The 22,005-nt window shown below is 35.4% G+C and overlaps 1 protein-coding gene across 7 annotated transcripts in view; it reads left to right on the top strand.

Moving 5' to 3' along the window:
* LOC143232297 (lysine-specific demethylase 6A-like) overlaps window positions 1–22,005 on the top strand; it is a 124,793-nt gene that overhangs the window by 37,250 nt on the left and 65,538 nt on the right. The window contains exon 1 of one of the 7 annotated variants that reach the window (XM_076467536.1): window positions 5,871–6,027. The exons of 2 other annotated variants lie outside the window; for them this stretch is intronic. The gene's annotated coding sequence lies outside the window, so the exon portion shown is untranslated. Of the gene's footprint in view, window positions 1–5,870; window positions 6,028–14,966; window positions 15,063–15,917; window positions 16,247–22,005 lie in introns of those variants that run through there. 4 more of the 7 variants (XM_076467531.1, XM_076467530.1, XM_076467532.1 and 1 more) reach the window with 4 other exon arrangements.

Raw genomic sequence — 22,005 nt, forward strand, 5'->3', positions numbered from 1 at the left:
CCTGCTAATTATGTCATCTAGCACAACGAACCATACTACCTGTATATATTCATTTTTTCTTTCTCTTGGTTTATCATATTGGAGTCCACGCACTCTTTGATGCTTCTCCAGTGATTTATCAACCAAACACTTAGCATTTGAAATAGTGTTCAATTTGTGGTTCAGTAAACACACACATACACACCTGAACGTTTTGTATCACGTAACAGACAGTTAGATGGATTAATAATTTTATGTATGTGTATGTATGTATGTGTGTGTGGGAATCCACCATACTGTCTTCTAAACAATAAACCCTAATAACTAACACTAAGTGAAGAAGATGTGTGTGGATGCTTCTTATTATTATGAAGACAAAAACAAGTTAATGATCGGACTTATGTATATTTGTATCAGTTCATGCAATGTTATTAGAAATGAGGGTCATTTTGTTTCTTATCTGATCTTATCTGTACGAGGTAATGGGTAATGGTAACAGTTTGATATCAATAAATGGAACACTCCCGTTCACACCATTTTAACTGTATAGTTAGTACTTAACTTACCTTTACATGAATTATTTTGTTAGTTCTGTTGAATAGTTCTTTTGTAACTGAATACCTGAAAAGTCTGAAGGCTAGACACAAATAATACTTTTTTATTATTATGTGAAAACATTGAAATAACATGGTGGCTAAAGGTAAAACACAATATATTTTCTAAGTTGATAGTGTAAAGATATCGTAATGGAAGAAAGAGAAATAGTGCGTTCATTTATTAATTGATAAGGTGAAAATACCGGGATTGATAGAAACATGGCAGATCTTCCGTGTATTAGATGAAAACAATCTGATGAAAGGAGGTAGGATATTTGTTTATTAGCTGAAGATAGTGTAACGCTAGGAAATAATGTGTACCATTCTTTTTTAGTCAAGAATTGAAATATAATGCGATGATGGAAATCGAAGTTTGCAAGAAAAGTGATAAGGAATACCCCGTTAGGTGTCGTGTCTGACATATTAAAACAAAATTTCGTTGTGAAATATCAAGAGGCATACACGAGAGGTACTTGGATGTCAAGTTTAGTACGGGACTACTTTTCTTCCCCCTTTATATCACCATGAGACTTCAAGTGTTACGCGACGTTGCACCATGGTTGCCGCCGGAAGAGTGTTAAACAAAGAAAAACCAGCTTCGTGTGAAGCATATGAAAGATTATCGACCACCATAGGTTAGCATCGTGTGTAGAAGGTAGTTTGGTTGTGGGGTCGTCATTTCATTTAATGTCTCTGCTTACATCCCTTCCCCATTTTACATTCCTGCTTCTAGTGATCAACTAATCTAACGCGGGCGCGTTTCAAAAAAATCATCCTGGACAGGGAATACACGAGGTGACGTCATTCTTTTAAAAATAATTACTGCGTGCCTTTCACTGCTTTAATACGTGTGTTTTATAAATCTGATCCCTTGTATACAAATACTTCATGCAGAGACACTCGTAAAAAAAACGCTATAATGATAATTTCAAGGTTTGAGTAATACCTATTTTCCATACACATAGATATGAACAGTGTGTTCTTTTAATCCGTTAATCCGTCACGAGAAGTTTATTTTCATGTAAGTCACCGTAGCAGTAAAATGCTCATATCTAATTATTTTTAATTATTTTCATTTTAGTTCATAAATGTTCATATTCAAGTAGGATATGTAAGAGTCGATTATTGATGTTTAAACATACTTTGAACTCTTTTTCACAGGTAACTTTTACAGTCTTAAATTTTCACATATTTTTCTAATTAATGCAGCAATCCTTCAAAAATTTCAGCAGAAAAATCATATGTATATTAAGTACAATGTGTTAAACTGGACAATTGTGGATGTATAAAAAGAGCAAATCTCTTTCATAGCGATTGGAAAACCATCCTGCACGTGCGACACAGTTGAGAAAACTGGTTCAGGAAAAGCTCGTGCCACGAAGAATTAACACGGCTCTTTCTGCTCTAGGAAACTTTGGCATCTCAAGTTGACTAAATTATATATTTTAAGCAGAGTTTTTGTAAATTCATTAAAGTCTGATCCATTAGCATCTACTTACAGGTGCGTTTGACTATAGAGACTTTCTCTTTTGCAATATTGTACAGTCTAGTAGGCCATACATTGAATACCTTCATAATACAACACTTGATGTAACTCTATACAGAGAAAACAAGCTAATTATCACGTGTGAGTAAATACTTTCAGTATTATTTTCAAGTAACTCCGTTGATTTAGTGGTGTTGAAACTACGTCAGCATTTACTCTGCAGATTAGCTGATAGAATTTCAGTGTGTTTGTGAGCAATGAAGAAAACGAGATATTATTACCTATCATAATGAATTTGTACAAAATGGCTAATTGGAGCTTTCTAGTATCTTTTGCTGTTTTTTTTTTTTTGTAAAGATCTTATGTAATGTTTGGTCTATGTAATCTAATGTTAAAATTAAGACCAGTAGTGAGTGACACTTGCGTAGTTTAAGAGTTGGAAAAATTGTTTTGGAATTTCGCACAAAGCTACTCGAGGGCTATCTGCGCTAGCCGTCCCTAATTTAACAGTGTAAGACTAGAGGGAAGGCAGCTAGTCATCACCACCCACCGCCAACTCTTGGGCTACTCTTTTACCAACGAATAGTGGAATTGACCGTCACATTATACACCCCCACGGCTGGGAGGGCGAGCATGTTTAGCGCGACGCGGGCGCGAACCCGCGACCTTCGGATTACGAGTCGCACGCCTTACGCGCTCGGCCATACCGGGCCGAGTTGGAAAAAAAAAAAAAAAGGATTTCTCAAACACATCAGAAAATCATGTAGTCTAAACTTTCATAAGTGTAACTTTTTAAAAAACAATGAACTATTTTTGCAACAAAGATATCTACATGTGGGGACTAGTTTAGATTTTCTTGTTTTATAGCAAAGCGATATTGAGATATCTGCTGCGTCCGCCGAGGGAAGGAGAACCGAACCCCAGATTTTAGCGTTGTAAGGCCGTAGGCTTACCGCTGTACCGTCGACGGTCTATATGTGAAGAAAATAACATTTCAAGTACAAGTAGTTATATTTATGGCAAGAATTCTTGACTGCAGAGAAGGCAATCAATATTGACGGTAAGGAATTGACTGTAACTCCTATAACATATCAACGACTAAGAGTGCGTGAATATTTTGTGGTACATCAGAGATTCAAACCGGTTATGTTAGCTCAAAATCCAGAACTATAACACTGAACTTCAATACACACTCCCAAAACTTCACATAAACACACCTGTCTCTTCTTCGGGCCCAGCATGACCAAGTGGTTAAGGCACTGGACTCGTAATCCGAGGGTCGCGGGTTCGAATCCCCGTCACATCAAACATGCTCGCCCTTTCAGCCGTGGGGGCGTTATAATGTAACGGTCAATCCCACTATTCGTTGGTGAAAGAATAGAACAAGAGTTGGCGGTGGGTGGTGATGACTAGCTCGCTTCCTTCTAGTCTTACACTGCTAAATAAGGGACCGCTAGCGCAGATAGCGCTCGTGTAGCTTAGCGCGAAATTCAAAACAAACCGAAACTGTTTCTTAAATACGTAAAGGTGTGTTTCAGGCTCAAGTTATAAGATTCGACTTAGGTTGAGTGGAATTTCAATCTATATTTCTGTTAAGAGCAATATTTTACAGGAAATAAATTAATTGGTATTTACATATTTCACATTTTATGTAATTTCGAATGGACATTAATAACATTTATTTTTAATTGGGAAATAAACCAATAAAGTACAAGTGTATAGAGTTTGTCATTGAAACGTAGCTCATTAAGCCTGGAAAATGAAAAACAAAAACTGAGGTATAAGTTATTGTAATCTGTTTTTTTATATTCTCAATTAATATGGTGCCATTAACATATTAATCAAAATAAATAGAACAATATATTGTACTTTATCCTTACTAAGTATCTAAAAATTAATGTTAATAAAGGACAAGGCTTAAAATGTATAGACAATATATGGGAAAATACTAAAATATCATGTTTGAGAATAATATTACATTACGTTAAAACTCCCTTCACTTCTTGCATATCTTAAGTAAGAGTTGTTAAAACACGGAAATTTTCATTTACGTTTGTGATCATTTATGCATTGTTTGTTTGTTGTTTTTGAACTTCGCGCGAAGCTACATGAGGGCTATCTACGTTAGCCATCCATAATTTAACAGTGCAAGACTAGAGGGAAGGCAGCTAGTTATCAACACTCACCGCCAACTCTTGTTTTACTCTTTTATCAACGAATAGTGGGATTGATCGTCACATTATAACTCACCCACGGCTGAAAGGATGAGTATGTTTGGTGTGACGGGGATTCGAACCCGCTTCCCTCAGATTACGGGTCGAGCGCCTTAACCACCTGGCCGTGCCATCATTTCTGGAATCAGTTACAAAGACTGTAGAATGTTCGGCTTATATCTCTCTTCACCAGCATGATTTAGACCAAGAATAATAGTTCAGCTTAGCCTGTATGTCGGTATCTGAGTCTTTGAGACCTGGGAGGGTCAAGTGCATATGAACTTTCCCTGATATAAATACTAAATTAGGATTACAATAACTCGTATCTACCTTTATATTCATCTGACTGGTACTATTTTGCTTAGTTTGTTATTATAAAGTCCAAAGAAAAACTAACAGACAACATCTAGAATATAGCTTTAACGCCATATATCCGTTTGTTTGTTTTTAATTCTTGATGCGCCGATAACTTGTATGTCCTGAGCTCGTGCTTGTTGCTGTTGTGATCTGCAGACGTCACAACGAGCCAGGGGAAGACAGTCCTGTTGTGTGAATACAGGTTCTATATATGAAATGTATACCAAACCCAACTATTTTGAAAATCTGGATTTTAAAAGTTAAATATAGCATAAAATATGGAATTTCAATCTACATATGATGAACTTACTTGAAACTTTTTGCAGATAACAATTTAAATAAAACTGAATGTGAAGAATTAGTTTATGGTGTATTAAATGTGAATATGTAGTTGTGTTAGTGTGAATATATATTAACAAGTAAATAGAAGGTTTGATTTAAATAATAGTGTTTTGCAAAATATAAGCCCAGGCTTGCAGTCAATACATTAGAAATCTAAAATAGTAACGACAAGTGAACTTACGCTAAAGCACAAACTGACATTACCAACTTGTTTTTAAAGCCAAATGCTGATGATGTAGTTATATGAAGGGGCTTACCTCTATGGTCTTCGTCGACGATGTAGCTATCATATGAGGAAGCTTACTTTAATGGTTTTTGGATGCACAAGATAAAATTCCTTACCCCTTCCCCCTTCCGTGTGTGCTCTATTTATCTACATGCATTAACTCTTGCTCGTATGTTGTAAGAAAGTATATTAAAACTATAATAAATGTATCCGCTTGTAAAACAACCTACAGTTCTAAATCTCTCTAACTATTAATAAAATTAAGTTATAGGTAAACAACATTAACTTCTTTACTTCTAGCTTTGTTAATTTAATGTTATAAGTAGGAGTTCACATATGCAAATATTTAATGAAATCTGGTTATTAATAGATTTTAGTATACCTATTAATGTTCAGTTTCGTCAAAGTCCTGAGTAACATACAGGTTACAATAATATACTTTACGAAACATGAGAGAGTTTTTCTTTTTATAACCAAAAATAGTATCAGATTCACCCTGTTGAGATACCCTTGGAAACATTTTCCAGCTGCTGTGCTAGAACTCACACACTATTTTTAGTACTCTCGACAAAAGGGCTTGCCAGGATCATCAGCTGTAGAGATGGTATGTAGGTCACTGGCGCATGTAGGTGGATCCAACTAGTAGGTCACGTGCCTTTACTCTTCGCAGTGCCCTTACCTTTATGCGTGGTGTGTTTAGTTTTATCTCAGGCTCTAGTCAGTTGTAAGGTGTATTTGTAATCTATTGTTGGATCAGGAACTGAGAATACAAAGAGATGGGAAGCTAGCCCGATGAACATAACATACAGACCATCAATGTATTACATAGTAAGATTTTATCATAATTTATATATATATATATATATATTATAACCATGATTTTTTAAGCCATAAACAAAACACATTAAAATTAAACAAAATACGCTGCATATTTAAAAAGATACAACGCGAGATTATGAAATCTATCTTAGGTTTTGGAGGTGACAGAGGAAGTAGGACCCACTTTGCGGGCGGGATACACCGTCTATCAGTCTTAACCTCCAATTTGCTAGTCTCACATAAGATTAGCAATTTAGAAATTAGGAGAGCAAGATGTGGGTAGTCAAGCCCACAACGTCCCACATCTATATCATCCTTCACTGCCTGCAGACAGTTGTAGGAAGCTGACTGCTATCCCAAGTTAAAATAAGAATAAGATGAAACATAAATAAGGAACATAAGGTACTATCATTTGGGGTAAGTAAGATAAAACTTCTTGAAGTTTGCATTCCCGCCTCCAATATGGTAGAAGCACTAATTAACACGACATCAGTAAAGTGATAGTTATCCCCCACTAATACAGCAGTAAGTCTAGGGCTTTACAACGCTAAAATCAGGGGATCGTTTCCCCTCGGTGAACTCAGGAGATAGCCCAATGTGGCTTTGCTATAAGAAAAACAAACAAACAAAGTAATAGTTTACTGTGACTATCGTGCTTTTATATGTGACTCAAGGTGTACTTCCGCATAAAGTAGTGTCATGTTCTTAAATGACTTTATTTTTAACTAAAAATAATTATTAGTAATTTTCGGTAAAATGTCTCTGATTTTACTTTCTTTGTATTTGTTTAACATGTTTTTGTATTTATTACAGAATAGTTTAATAATTTTATTTAAAATTTCGTTATTAAATCCAGTAACTATTAATTTTCATATCAGTATATTAACATTATTAATAAAATATTGAAATTTATTATAGATTTTATAATATCTGAATAACTGTGAAGTTATAATGTTTATAAACAGATGGGTATGATACATTACTATGTAAATTGGAAAGTCAAAATCGTTTGTCAAAAATATTTGTATTGATATCTTTTTATCAATTACTTTAACATCTAAATCTAAATAATGTGTATCTGTATTAGATAATGAAGTATTTTCAGTTTCTAATTCTGCTGGATAAATGGTGTCAAAAGCATTATATATTTCAGAATTATTTATACTAGATAAATCATCAATATATCTGTAAGTTACAGTAAAAAAAAATCTCGATTTGCATAGTTTTCAATAAATATATTTTCATGGTTTTGTTTACTTATTGGGTTTCATTTGGATATAATTATTTAAATTCACTAAAATAAATAAATATTTGTTACTTGATATGGACGTAAGTTTTAAGATCTGTTATTATTATTATTATTATTACCATACAAACTACAAGTGTTCATTTTGAAACATTCAAGTGAAACAACGAGTTAGCTACATTTTTGTTTCAGTTACGTCTCTTTGCTGTTTCTAATCCCGAGACAACTTACGAGTTATTTTACGATTGGCGTCATTTTTGTTTACCTCAAACTGGTCCGTAAATATCTGAGAAAACAACAGTTTTATTGCTTATATGTTTAAAACATCGGGGTAATTGGACTTTCGACACCGTTTTGTTGACGGATATCGTGAGTAATTGAACTTTCGACACCGTTTTGTTGACGGATATTGTAAGTAATTGGACTATAGACACTGTTTTGTTGACGGATGTCGTGAGTGAGAGGACGTTCGACACTGTTGTGTTGACGGATGTCGTGAGTAATTGGACTATAGTCACCGTTTTGTTGACAGATATTGTGAGTATTTGGATTTCCGACACCGTTTTGTTGACGGATATTGTGAGTAATTGGATTTTCGACACCGTTTTGTTTGTTTGACGAATATCGCGAGAAACTGGACTATAGACACCGTTGTGTTGACGGATGTCGTGAGTAAGTGGACTTCCAACACCGTTTTGTTGACGGATGTTGTAAGTAATTAGACTATAGACACCGTTGTGTTGACGGATGTCGTGAGTAAGTGGACTTCCAACACCGTTTTGTTGACGGATGCTGTAAGTAATTAGACTATAGACACCATTTTGTTGACGGTACTTTGATACTTCACTCTGACAATATTGATCCCCCACACGCACACTATATTAATATTTTATAGATAAATTATTCGGTTAGAGATAGACAATGACTATAATGTTTAACATGGGTTAAAGATATACAGGAACTAGGTGAAAGGTTTCAGACCTTTTGAATTACAGATTCAAACCTCTATTAGGCGTTAATGAAATAAACTATTAACCATGCCATTCAACACTGAATCAGCAATTATCAGGCGACTAAGATTATTAACAACGGTGTTAACTCTCAATATAATAATATACGGATATAGTTATTTACTTTCCGGATATTACAGTTTCAAATAAAACATTTTCACTTCGAAACAAATTAAATAATTGCAACAATTTTCAAATACTTTCTTTTCAGGTTTCGTTTTGACGATGGTTTTTATACTAAATTAACATTTGAAGTTCTTTGTTAATCGCAGCCCTGGCATTGTATACATTATAGCGTTCGATATGCAATCGGAGGGTCGCAAGATTGAAAGTCAGACCCGAACATGTTTGCCCTTTCAGCCCTTGGGACGTTATAACGCTCAGCCAATTTCATTATTAGTTCATACAGAGTGGCCCAAACGATTTCGTTGAGTGATGTTGATTAGCTGGATTCCTTCTAGTCTACCTCTTCAGATCAGGGACGTCTAGCACAGATAACCTTCGAGTAGTTTTGCGCGAAATTCAACGAAATAAACTCATTAGAGAGAATTTTGTTCGAATTTCGCGCAAAGCTACACGAAAGCTACCTGCGCTAGCCGTCATTAATTTAACAGCGAAAAACTAGAGGGAAGGCAGCTCTGTTACCAGTAACTAGTGGGATTGACCGTCACATTAAAATGCCCTCACGACTGAAATGGCGAATATTTTTGGTGGGGGGGGGATTCGAACTCACGACTCTCAGACTCCGAGTCAAGAGCCCTAACCACCTGACTAACAAACCAAAAATATTCATTCTGTATTGTTTTTTCATACTATGTTAATACTCCTACCATTGTTAAAAAAATTTGTTTCACTTTGATATTTCAACTTAATTATCACTTAATTTCTAAATAAACATTCGGAAATTGTTTATTTGATCATGATCTTTCCTGTCAAATTAACGTTTGAATATTCTAACTTAATTTCTTGAAGTTAATCTTTAGAAAGTGTAAATGTGGTTGAAAATTCTTTACTAAGCACTACAAACATTACGACGATTTCACTTTGTTTGTTGTAAGAAAAGCATTGTATATGTATGCGAGTTCAAATCCGTCGGTAAATTCAGTGTTCTTATAAACCTAGTTTACCTAGATTTTTGTTGGTGCTGTAAGTTATGATGTTTATTCGAGGTTTTACGCTCTATACGACTTTCTGACCTTTAAGATAAAACGTAGGGTTTGTCTTTTATGAGGCAGCTATTTTGAGGAGGTATAAAAATAACGATAATGAAACCTGTATGTTAGCATTGCTACTGTCACGTGTCCATAGTGTGAATACATGGTGTTTGTATATCACTTCCTCGGGAGCTTAACTGATTCGTCTGCAATCAGGTGATGCAAGGGTGAATTTTGTTCATGTAGTAGAAATAACATTACTACAGGATGGCCCATAGATATTTTTATGAGCTTGTCTAAGTAATGTATTAAATACATACATCTAAATAATTTAAAGAATATCCTAAAAGTAACGTCACGAGATTATATAAAGGGTATCTCAAAGATAACTTTATAAAGTTATATAGGATGTCTCAGGTGTATATTATGAGATTATATAAAGGATATCCTAAAATAGCTTTTTCAGGATGTATTTAGTATATCCCAAAAGTTACACCATCAACTTTATAAAGGGTGTTCTAAAAGTAACACCACCAGATTATGTAAAGGATGTTTTGAAAATAACCTCACCAATTTATATAAAGGATGTCTTGAAAGTAACATCACTGCATTATGTAAGGAATGACATACAAGTAATTTCACTCAGATTATACAAAGGATGTTCTGAAAGCAACTTCACCCAAATTTTGTAATGAATGTAATAACAGTAACTTTAACTAAATATTATAATTTACATAATGCAACTCCACTCAGACTGTCCAAAGGATCTCCACCCAAATATTTTAAAATGTGTAAGTAACTCTACTCAAATAATGTAAAAATTGTGAAAGTAATTCCAACCCAGCTTGTGTGTAAAATGTCCTAAAATAACTTTACCAACAACTAATTTTTCTTTTCCACATCTGGTATGATCATAATGTTAAATATTGGCTAAAGACCCACCTTTGTTTAAACGATAACCACAGTTTGGCAGATAAACAAAACCATGATGGCTGACATTCGTGTGTAAAGTATGAATTTGAAAGAGAAAGGTTTATTGAAATTATTATATATATATTGAAATATAATACCAGAAAAAACAACATTTATTTACTTTTAATGTATTTAAAAAAAATGGTTGGTTGAAGTTAAGCGCAAAGCCACATAATGGGTTATCTGTGTTTTGTCCCCCACGAGTATGGAAACTCGGTTTCAAGCTGGGTGAGTCCTCAGATATGCCGCTGTGCCACTATGTGGTTTTTAAATAAGTAATAATTTCTCGTTCAGAATTCCTGTTAGCATTATATAATGACACGAGAGTCTGAGTGTAAATACGTGACAGATAAATGTGTTGTATGTGTTTCACTATGGGGTATTTATATACTTTACACCAGTTAAATGATAAAAAGGCAAAAATGAGTATTTCATTTTTACTGAGTCTGGATAGAACCTTAGAAATCTTTCATTTTAACAGGTATCACTGATTACAGATTAACTTTATATAAACTATTACTTCATATATAAAACTTACATATTTCATGAGCGAACAAAGTAACATGCCCATTTATCATCCATTTCGCACCTGACATAATATGACACTTATAAAGTAAAATATGTTTGGCATCTGAAAATAAAATAATATTTATGCGAAGTATATATATAATATACATGTGAGTGCTATGAACTTTAGTGTCAACCATAATATATTTTCCAAGTTGCCTTCTTCTTTGTATCACAAAGATGTAATTTATTCATTCACATGAAGAATACCCATGTGACCACACAGATGTAAACATATATGGTTTTATTTTGACATGCCTTTATACCGAATAGTATTTTCTGTATATTTCTATGCTCTGGTACATGGCATGTTCAACTTTCTGCAACGATGTCTTAATGTGAGATGTAATTGCAGAAAGTTGAACATGCCATGTACCAGAGCATAGAAATATACAGAAAATACTATTCACTGTAAAGAATTGGTGGAATATTAATCATTTTTGTCGTCAACTGACCATCTCTAAACTTCCTTTTGTGACACTTGGGGAAGAAGAATGAAAACACTTTCTGCCATTTTCCAAACTGTGGCTTGTTAATAAGTCCGCTTGCTGTGCAGGTAAACAGTGTCACTTGCAAGTGGAAACTTTTCGCGTGAGTGGCCTTTAACCTTTCAAAAAATAATCACGATTGTCTTGTCACAACTATCCATTCTTGGCAAACTGTACAATAGACACATATATTTTCAACTGGTCTCAATGTTTCCCCATCTAGATACCAATAGCGAGGGCTTCAATAAATGTATAGTGGGCTATTAAAACATTCGAAACTTTTTTTTCATATGCCTTGAAGATATGACACAAAATAATCTCTTGTGGTTGCATGGAAAACAATGATAATTTCAATTGAGTATTTTGTTATGGACGTGGCAATTTCAAGGAGGGGAACAAGTATGAGTTTCTTCGAGGTGCTCGCTTTCATTCAGATGTTCTTAAAATGGGCCAACAAGAGTGGAAGATCATCAGTGTCTTGGACAAATATTGCAATTCTTCTGCTTTTGCATGAATTCAATCTACCGTTAGTCAAATATCAGCTTCTTCCTAAGTAGCCTGCCAAGTTAATGAATCCAGATGCTTATTTCAACAAATGACGTCTGTCGGGCCTTTGCAAACACCTGAAACATCCACATCTTTGTCCTTCTGACCATTCCTTGTCAGATGCGGAGACACAAATTGTAAGAGAAGTTGCTTGTTCTTCCTTAGAGTAATTAAGGAGGACCAGTTGCTTGACTGGTGCACAAACTCATTTTCAATAATTCTTTGAATAGGAAGACAACTTTGGCTTTGATTTCCCCTTGTTTTATTGAATATTAATGATATCTGTCAAATGCAACTTTAATCCGCATTAACTCCTTGCCCATACCAAAAATTGAAGTGATGAATATTTTTGCCATGTCATCAAAAGTTGGCCCAGCATGGCCAAGTGGTTAAAACGATCGACTAGTAATTTGACGGTTGCGGGTTCGACTCCCCATCACATCAAACATGCTCGCCCTTTCAGCCGTGGGGGCGTTATAACGTTACAATCAATCCCACTATTCCTTGGTAAAATAGTAGCCCAAGAGTTGGCGGTGGGTGTTGATGACTAGCTGCCTTCCATGTAGCCTTATATTGCTAAATTAGGGACGGCTAGCGCAGATAACACTCGTATAGCTTTGCGCGAAATTCAAAACAAACCAAACCAATCATCAAAAGTTCTATCTCCTTTGGACTTACCGACAACCATGATGACTGTTTGATTATCTATAATAAAACATCTAGATTTAGTTACATGGAATTGACAGGACATTGCCATATTTTTAATTTGGAAGTCAATCAAAACTGATTTATTTCTAAAATGAAGACTTCCGTTGGTTGATGCTAAGGATACAGGAGACTTCCATTGGTTGTCATCAATGGTTCAGGCACAGAATTAGTCCATTGTTCATAAATTCATCCAGATCGACTTTTCTGTGAACTTCAAAAGCAGTTATTAACTTCTAAAAATACTTATTCTGTTTTCATTGTCGCCTATTTTGAGGATTCTCTGGTTTTTACAAGACTACATAATGATTGAAATATTAGAGGTTTGTTTTTGCAGAGATATATTCAGTTCTTTTCATGCAACTCCTTCTTCAGTCAAAATGAACAAACTTCACCAAATTCCTTTGCCCTAGTTCTACTGTAGTTGCAATTGAATCTTTGTAGTCATAACTGTATTCACAATTTTTGTCACTATTGAAGAGGACATTTCATTTGTTGCAATTCTGTCTTTATTTTCATTGTTCCTCTTTTTTCTTGCTGATGTATATCATCGTGCGAATACACATCACCTTGTTGAACACGCAACAACGCCCTAGTCTTGATTGAAAGTTGTGTGCACACGTTGAAAGGTACAGCCCGTCTACCTTTACATTTCCATCTTGAAAATTCTGCCTAAACATCAAACACTTCATTTCACCTTAAAATTGAAAAAAAAAATGTTATATTTTTATACAACTGGATAGCGATCGTTTGTTTGAAAGAGGGGTCTCATCTAAGATATGTGGCCAGGTAATTAGGGCGCTCGACTTGCAATCTGAGGGTTGTGGGATCGAATCTCTGTCACACCAAACATGCTCATTCTTTCATCCGTGGGGGCGTTATAATTTTACGGTCTGACCCACGATTCGTTGGTAAAATAGTAGCCCAAGGGTTGCCTATCCTCTAGTCTTACACTACTAAATTAGGGAAGGCTAGCGCAGATAGCTCTTGTGTAGCTTTGCGTGAAATTCGAAAACAAAGAAATTAAGATATAAATCTTCATGTACCGTAAGCTCTTGTGTAAACTAAATTTTTAAAAATAAGTTTAGTTAATTTTCCTTCAATGTATATGTCTCCTTACAATTATAATCTAATTGTTAACATTCATGTCTCCTTACAATTATAACCTAATTGTTAACATTCAGTTAAGATTCTTGATGTTTAGTTTTCAGTACCTTTTTCTAGAATATAGGTGTGCAGATTTGAGCTTTGGCGTGTTAAGGGTAAATTAGTTTATCCAAATATTAAAAATGAAACCAAAAACTGTGTAATGAAACGTTAACTTTAGCTTGAATACACACTCCATTTGATGTGACAGTTGGAGAGCTAATGGGGCATTTTACATCTTGGCAGAATTTTTTTTGTACTTAGAATATTTTAATTACCAAATAACAATTGTATTCTAGCTTTTAGCGTGGTTTGTCTTTACCATTACATTTCTAAAACGCACATAGACTATAAACCACAGTTGAGTAATTACAATGTTGGCAAGAAAGTGGAACACGCACGTTGAATGTAACACAACAATAAACTCTCGTTGTTCTTAACACAGAATATGTCACTCTTTACCAGGTAAAATCGATAAGTTAAACACAGACAGACTAATCTTAACATTTCACTCCTTCGTACGTTTTTAAAACGATTGTTAGTTTGTTGAAATATCTTAACTGCGAGATCATACCAGGCCTCATTTAAAACGATCTCCTGAAGATTTAACAAGACAGGTGACTTGAGCGTTTCATCTATTTATTCAATACAAACTTCATCTTCCAAAAGACTGTTCAACAGTTTGATTTATTTACACACTCGTGATGTTGTTTGTGATTATTTTCAAAGATTAATTTCAAAAGTTAGAACAAAAGGGAAAATAACTGTGTGTATAATTTCATCTCGAACATTTCATGTGGACCATTTTAAAAAGTGAAAAGTTTTGTATCATTACTTTATGAAGTTATTCTTTAGACTTTATGGACAATGACGTTGGATGTGCACATGCGTAAACTTGTAGATGCAACGTCACTGTTTCCTGTGAAGATCCCAAGACCAGAGAAGTGGCCTGAATTCAGAAAACCGGTCCAAGGGCGGAGTTTCTACAAGGGAAAGTGTCTGTTGACCTTGCTGTACTCCCTTGTAACTGAGAATTAGAGAGGGGAACTTGACCTAATTTTTGTACAGGGTCTCTTGGAGGGAATTCCCACTCGGATAGAAACACATATAAATATATACTCGCACTAGTGTCGTACATTATGGTTTTTCAGTTTGCAGTTTGAACAGACATTTTCAGCTGTTGTTGGCTGTTGGCTAGTATCTTCAACTGGTAATATCAACATGTTCTTTTTGTTATATTGATATGAATGTGCGTAGTTGTATTTCATAAGAATATTATGTTGTTTCACAGTTTGGTTAATTCTTACATCCTTATTTTCTCTCTGCTATATCGTTTTTTCAAGACGTTACAATTTTAAACCACAAACATGTAGATTCGACAGTACGGAACAAATGTTTACTACCCATCTCATTCTCGCTTAAAGTAAGAACAAACATTAACTTATAACAGGCCCTGTGGCATTTTCATGTACAGTATGAAATAAACATGCATTTATCGTAGAGTACGTGTTTACCTTGAATTCTAATAAGAAATCAACATGATTATTTTAAATCTAGATAATATTTTACTGTATAGTATAAAACATGAATTAACTACAAAAATACATGCCCGGGATAAAATCAGTACACTTACGGTTTCATTTACTCGGTATAGTAAACAGAAATCGATTTTGTTTATCTTGTGTTTATTTTAACCCCTGAAATGTTACATTTAAATACCATTGTCAGCTGGGATAGTTCTCAGGGATTTTAATACCCGAGCTCCAGCGCACCTTACGTGACTGTAATCAAGGAAACGAAAATCCCAACGGTCTATCTCCACACCCGCACGTTGGTTCAGTGCAGGTGACGGAAGGGCTATTGTTCTCCTATACTGGGTAGCTGCTGCCTATCTGTGCCCTGGGGTTGGGGGACGGTCGTGAGATCGGTGAATAATCGTGACCATGGGGTTGAAGAACTTAGTAGGCCAGGGGGCCAGACCTCCCTATCTGTTTTAGCTGGTGCCCCTCTTCGAGGTGGAATGTTTTTGTCCCACAGACCTTCCATGTTTTGAGAAAAGGTAATATTTTGAAGTGGTGTATGCTAGTCATTTATTTGTTCATCTCATATCTACCTTCACGTATCCTGCAGGTCCTTCGTGACCTCGTCATACCTAGTTTTGCTTCTTCGAGGCATAAATTCGGATCCTGTGTTGATCGTACACAGTTGTGTGACGTGTGCATAGTCGTGAGCTCGTGAATAGAATGTGATGAAGGTAACCTTATCTGACCTTTTATTTTCATCGCCGGCTGATCAGCACGCGACGAACGTACAAGCACAGCATCTCCTCTCTTGTCACAGATTAGTTATGACGGTGTGCAGAAGTCAGTTGAATAGCTGTGCTCACTAACCACGGTAAGTCCTGACACTCTTGTGTTGCTTACGTTCTATGCTGCAGTTGCTTCTTCGTTGTCCTTGGTATAAGGCGTGTTTCTTCAAGCTTGATGACACCAAGTTCTTAAAATAATCTTAAGGTTTCTTAAAGCCCTGACCTAGATAGCTGCTTCTTGTTATTGAACGTAGATCTTGGTACTGCTTCAGTGCTTGTATTTAGCGCTACTTAAATCCTAAAATTTTGTACGATTATCACCCAGAATGTGTGCTTGTTGGACATTCGTGTATTTACGAATTGTATATTTGTTCATATGTAGTTATATAAATGACCAGGCCCACCGATGGGAGTGGACAAAGGGGTAACTGCCCAGGGGCCTCTGTGAATAAAACCTGGTTATGCCGTAAAGCCTGTGAAGCATCTTTGGGCTATATCTTCATTTAATAATGAAAAGCATGGGGGGGGGGGGGCTGTTGATAAGTTTTAATATATTAAAAAGGAAAGAGAAAGGGAGCATCCGGAGCTCATGCTGGCTCTCGACAAATGACCCAAGATTTGTTGAGGTTCTGACCCAGGTGTACCTACACAACTATCTGGCCATATTCAAAACACATTTTAAGAATAAGATAAACTAGGCTTATAAATATCCAGAACTATTTTTTTATTTTAGGTTTGTTGAAGTAATCCATGTTTTGCGAGTCGATTATTAAACTTTCTTGTTACTGATTCTCTCAATGTTTTAAGGTATCTTAAGGTGATATTATAGTTACATCCTCCTAATGATCTTCATTGGGTTTAGTACCTTATTTTTAATATTATTTGGCAAACTTTCAATGAACTCTTTTATTTTTGCTTTTATGACTGGTAATTTAGGTCCTTCAAGTTTTTTTTTAAGTCCCACTAGTTTTCACCCGAAATCTTAATAGTTTTTTTTTCACCAAAACTAAACTTGCGATGTTTTGCCGAAAACCAACCCATCTTCCGGCGCATCCCAATTTAAGTGTACATGTGTTGCAAACTAAACCAAACGGGCATAAAATGGTGTGTACTTGGAAAATCTCAGAAAGGTAACAGTAGTCTTTCAATTCTTTTATCCACATTGCGAGTTTGGTTTTAAACTTGATTATGATTACTGCTCTTCTGGCACCCATGCCCCCCCCCCTTCCCATAGTGGCACAGCGGCATGTCTGCAGACTTGCACCACTAGAAAGCGGGTTTCGATACCCGTGGTGGACACGACACACATAACCCATTGTTTAATAACTTTGTACTCAACTGCGAACAAACTGGTCCTCGTACCTGTTTCACTTGACTCTCCAACTAAGGAAAGATACACCCGATCCTAACATAAAATATTTTTCTACTTTCTTATTTTGAAGTCTTGGTTTGTTAAACTAAAAAAATGCGTTGTATGAATAATTTTTTTTATCTACAACGTTTACTCCAGTTGCAAATATTAGTAACTATTATTGTACTCACTTTAATTACGAATATTTTGTATCTTGACCTGAACTGTTTTATACTGATTATACTTCAAATGAAGGTAATATGGATCATAATTGTCTTGACATCATCTAAATAAGTACGTGAACTGCAGAATTATGTATTTAGCCTCCTTCTTTATATGTAAGAAATATCGGTGATTACTGCTGCCATCAAATGAATAACTATAATTTTAAGTTTTGATTTGAAATGTTGTGTATATTTAGTTTATTTCAGGATTAAATATTCTACGATTAAATATTTGATTATCTGAAAGAGGATTATTTTAAATTAGGACCGGAAAAGAATTACTTCTTGATGCTACTTTAGGTCTAACTATTGTTAATAGGATATGATACTAGGTAGAAACAGAATAAGTGTACATCTTTAACACGTTCGCTGTCATGTGACCCACTGATGTGTCACAATCAAATTTTAGTTATGTGTCACGTGACACATCGTTGGGTCGCAGACAGTTATGTTTGAAAACCATATTTCTCTTGCGGTACGGCCAGGTGGGTTAAGGCGTTCGACTCGTAATCTGACGGTCACAGGTTCGAATCCCGGTCGCACCAAACATGCTCGCCCTTTCAGCCGTGGGGGCGTTATAATTGGGACGGAGTAGCCCAAGAGTTGGCGTTGGGTGGCGATGACTAGCTGCCTTCCCTCTAGCCTTACACTGTTAAATTAGGGACGACTAGCGCAGATAGCTCTCGTCTAGTTTTGCGCGAAATTCACAAAACAAAAAACAAACAATTCTTGTGGCGTGTGAGATTGGGACGCTCTGACTGCTCCTTGACATCTCTTAAATGTTTAATCTTATTTATACTTAATACGTTCGCTATTGCTTCATAAAGGAAGCTATGCGGTTGTGTGAAGAACTAAATTCATTAAGGTTGCAAATAAACAACTAAAGTTACCATCTCGAAGCTACTGTATCTTCGGCTCGAGTAATGTTGCAAAATTATCCCGCACTGATGATATTGTGTAAATACTAAAATGATTGATTAGATAATAAATTAAATAAAATGAAATAAGTAAATTATAAGAAGAAAAGTGTTTTGAAAAAACATGTTGCCAAGAGCTGCAGACAAAAGATTGTGGGAATAAGGATGCTTTCCAAAGGATACCAAAAAGAAGGATTTTTTATTGGTATGGAAAGCCTTACTATTAGAACCAAGTCTGTGAGGAATTATCAGCTGTTAAACAACAAGGAGACAATGCATCAAAGATGAAGTTTTGAGCCCAAAGATGTTGAAGGACCAACAAAAGGCTAACCAAACATTGAGAAACGTGAATTAAGCAAAATGAAATAAGAAGTTTGTTTTAAAAAAAAAAACAGCAACAACAAAAAAAAAAGTCCATGAATCCACGAGTTTATCTTTGCAGTGGGTTGATAAAAGACGTTCCTGCAGCTACAATAGTTTGAACAGATTTGGCAATGAAATGTGAGAAACTACTTGATGGAAACACCAAATGAACTTAAGCTTTTAGCAAGAGAAGAATTGAAGTTGCCCTTATTGTAGGAAAATTCTCCGTACATTATGTGGGTGAATAACATTGAGGAAGGATGTATATTTTTGACTGACTTTATTCAGAGACTTGGATGCGAGACTAGGCTGAATTCAAAGTTGGTGATTAGAAAATCTTTATGTACTACTTGACAATTGCTACATCAGAGCTTGAACGTCACGTGAAAACAAGATCTGTTTGTTTAAATAGAATTTAGCGCAAAACTTCACGAAGACAATCTACATTAGCCGTTTATAAGTTAACAGTGAAATTCTAGATGGAGGCTATTCATCACCACCCACCGCCAACTACTGGGCTACTTGTTTATCAACGAATAGTGGATTTCACCGTAACATTGAAACTCACTCATGGCTGAAAGGGCGAGCATGTTTGGTGAGACGGGATTCAAAACCGAGAAAAGAAGAGCAGTCATTGTACCACAGAGAAATGAAGTACTCGTACCAGGACTTGTTAAAATTAAATTTACATATAATGGCTGAGCTGTAACAGAACCCAACATTCCAGTGTGCTCTGATAGATTGATAGTTGTTATAACTCTCACTGATTGGAAAACTAAATGAACATTATCAGTACTGTAACCACAACAAACCATAAATTAGAATCCAATATGGATGGGACATTGGAACACATGAGGCTGTACAGATTGTACTTTCAGATCAAAGAAAAGTAGTCACCTTTGAGGAAAGGTGTAGGAAGTCTGATGTCAATCGCTTACATAAGGACAGCTTATCACCACTTACAAGACTTTTATGGACAGAGCTATAGATGCCTTTTAGCTGAATAATGTTCATTGTTACGAATTCGTGGGATATCGATACATCTTCTTTAGTGGACCTAATATGATTTAGACTAAGCAAATAAAATATCTTGCAAGAGAATCATTGGAGATGCAGCTCCAATATACGAGTTAGTCAGTTGGCATCCCCTTGCAAAACAAGCTGAGGCTTTTCAAAGTGATAGAAGTCAGGAAAGAACAACGAGAGATAGAACTGAATAGTTTTTCTTAGTCATCACTTTTGGTACTTACGAAGACAATAGAATCCAATCTGGATGGGACATTGGAACACATGGGGCTGTACAGATTGTACTTTCACATCAAAGAAAAGTAGTCACCTTTGAGGAAAGGTGTAGGTGGTCTGATGTCAATCGCTTACGTAGTTCTGTATGGGCTACTGGAAGGTAAATAAAGTTAAAAAGGATACCTACTCACTGCTAAGGACTGGATCTACTTTAGGTTTTCTATCTTGTTTGAAGTGGTTTTTAACATTGGATCTTAAGAGTATATATTGGCAAGTGCAAGTCGTCAAAGTAAATGGAGAGAAAGGACGGCCATTGTTGTAGCAGTGGATTGTAGTAATTTGTTGTATTAATAATTGGGTTATGTAATGCTTTTGTTACATTTCAATAATTAATGAAGTGTGCTTTGTCCAAATTACCCTGGAATGTCGTACTTATCCAATTGAATGGCATAATCAAACATAAGGAGGCCTTTTTATAATGCTTATAAAGAGCTAAAGAATGTCCTGGGTCATTTGAGGAAAGAGAACCTTAAGCTAAATCTCGAGGAATGTGAATTATTCTGTAAACAAGGGAGCTTTCTGGAACATACAGTCAGCAGAGGTGTGCCTAAAAATGCATTAAAGATTGATTTCATCCAGTATTGTCCAACACCAAATACTTTGCATGAGGTAAGAGTACTTAATGAAATATGCTCTTGTTATTGTCATTTTGTAAACTATCTCTCTTGTACATTTCATTCTCTAAACACATTACTTAAGAAACCAAATAAACTTTAATGGACTGTTGACTGTGAATAATTTATGAAGGAATGGACCTTTAACCTGGTATTGGGATATCCAACTCTAGAAGATACACTTATTTTAGATATGGATGTCAGTGATTTTGCACAGGGAGAAGTCACTAGTATGACATGGGAAAAAAGTTATGACTTCTTATTGTAGAAAAGCAATGGACTCACAGACAGGAGTTTTGTATAAATCAAAAAGAGCTAACAAGTCTTGTTCAAACCTTGATTCACATCTATAATCATCTGTATAGATAAACTTTTATACACCAGAAAGATAATGCAGCATTAAAGTTTCTAATTTAATTTTCACAAGGCAAGATAGCAAGGTGACTACAATAGCTCCAAGAGTACAGTTTTAACACCTTTCATCGCCTTGGAGATCATTATGCTGACATAATATACAGAAGACTAATGAATAATGTAAAATTTATGAGAAGGAGACAACTAACAACCTAAAGTACAGTACAGTTTATTCAAAGATGTGGCATAAACAAATAATGAGAAATAACTGATGGGGTCTGACACTCAACTAGAAGCTGCTCAGGCAAAATATGAGTTTGAAAGCAATTGTTCAGTAATAGAAGAAAAGCATAGTAACATTTTCATAAGAAACAGTTGCTTTTTTGCATCAAAACAAAGAGGGTTGATTATGTTGGAAATGGGAAGATAACAGTCAACAGAAACAAAGACTACAGGTGGTACTTCCTTTCAGTCTTTACATTCTGAAACATTCATTTTCCTCAATCTCTCAACTACAGGACACTTAAAGATTTAAAATATGAAAACGTTTCTACTAAGTTGGGTGCTGAGAGTTTGTGAAGCATTGGTATAAAACACGTTTAGTCTCTTGTGAGAAAAAGGTTCTCTTAAAGAAACAACATGGATGCTGCCACGATTTTGTATTTGAGTACCACAGGAGATAATTGTTGTAATATACTTGGTCCAGAGTAAAAGTGGAAA

Source organism: Tachypleus tridentatus, chromosome 11 (genome assembly GCF_004210375.1).
Source record: "Tachypleus tridentatus isolate NWPU-2018 chromosome 11, ASM421037v1, whole genome shotgun sequence".
NCBI lineage: Eukaryota > Metazoa > Arthropoda > Merostomata > Xiphosura > Limulidae > Tachypleus > Tachypleus tridentatus.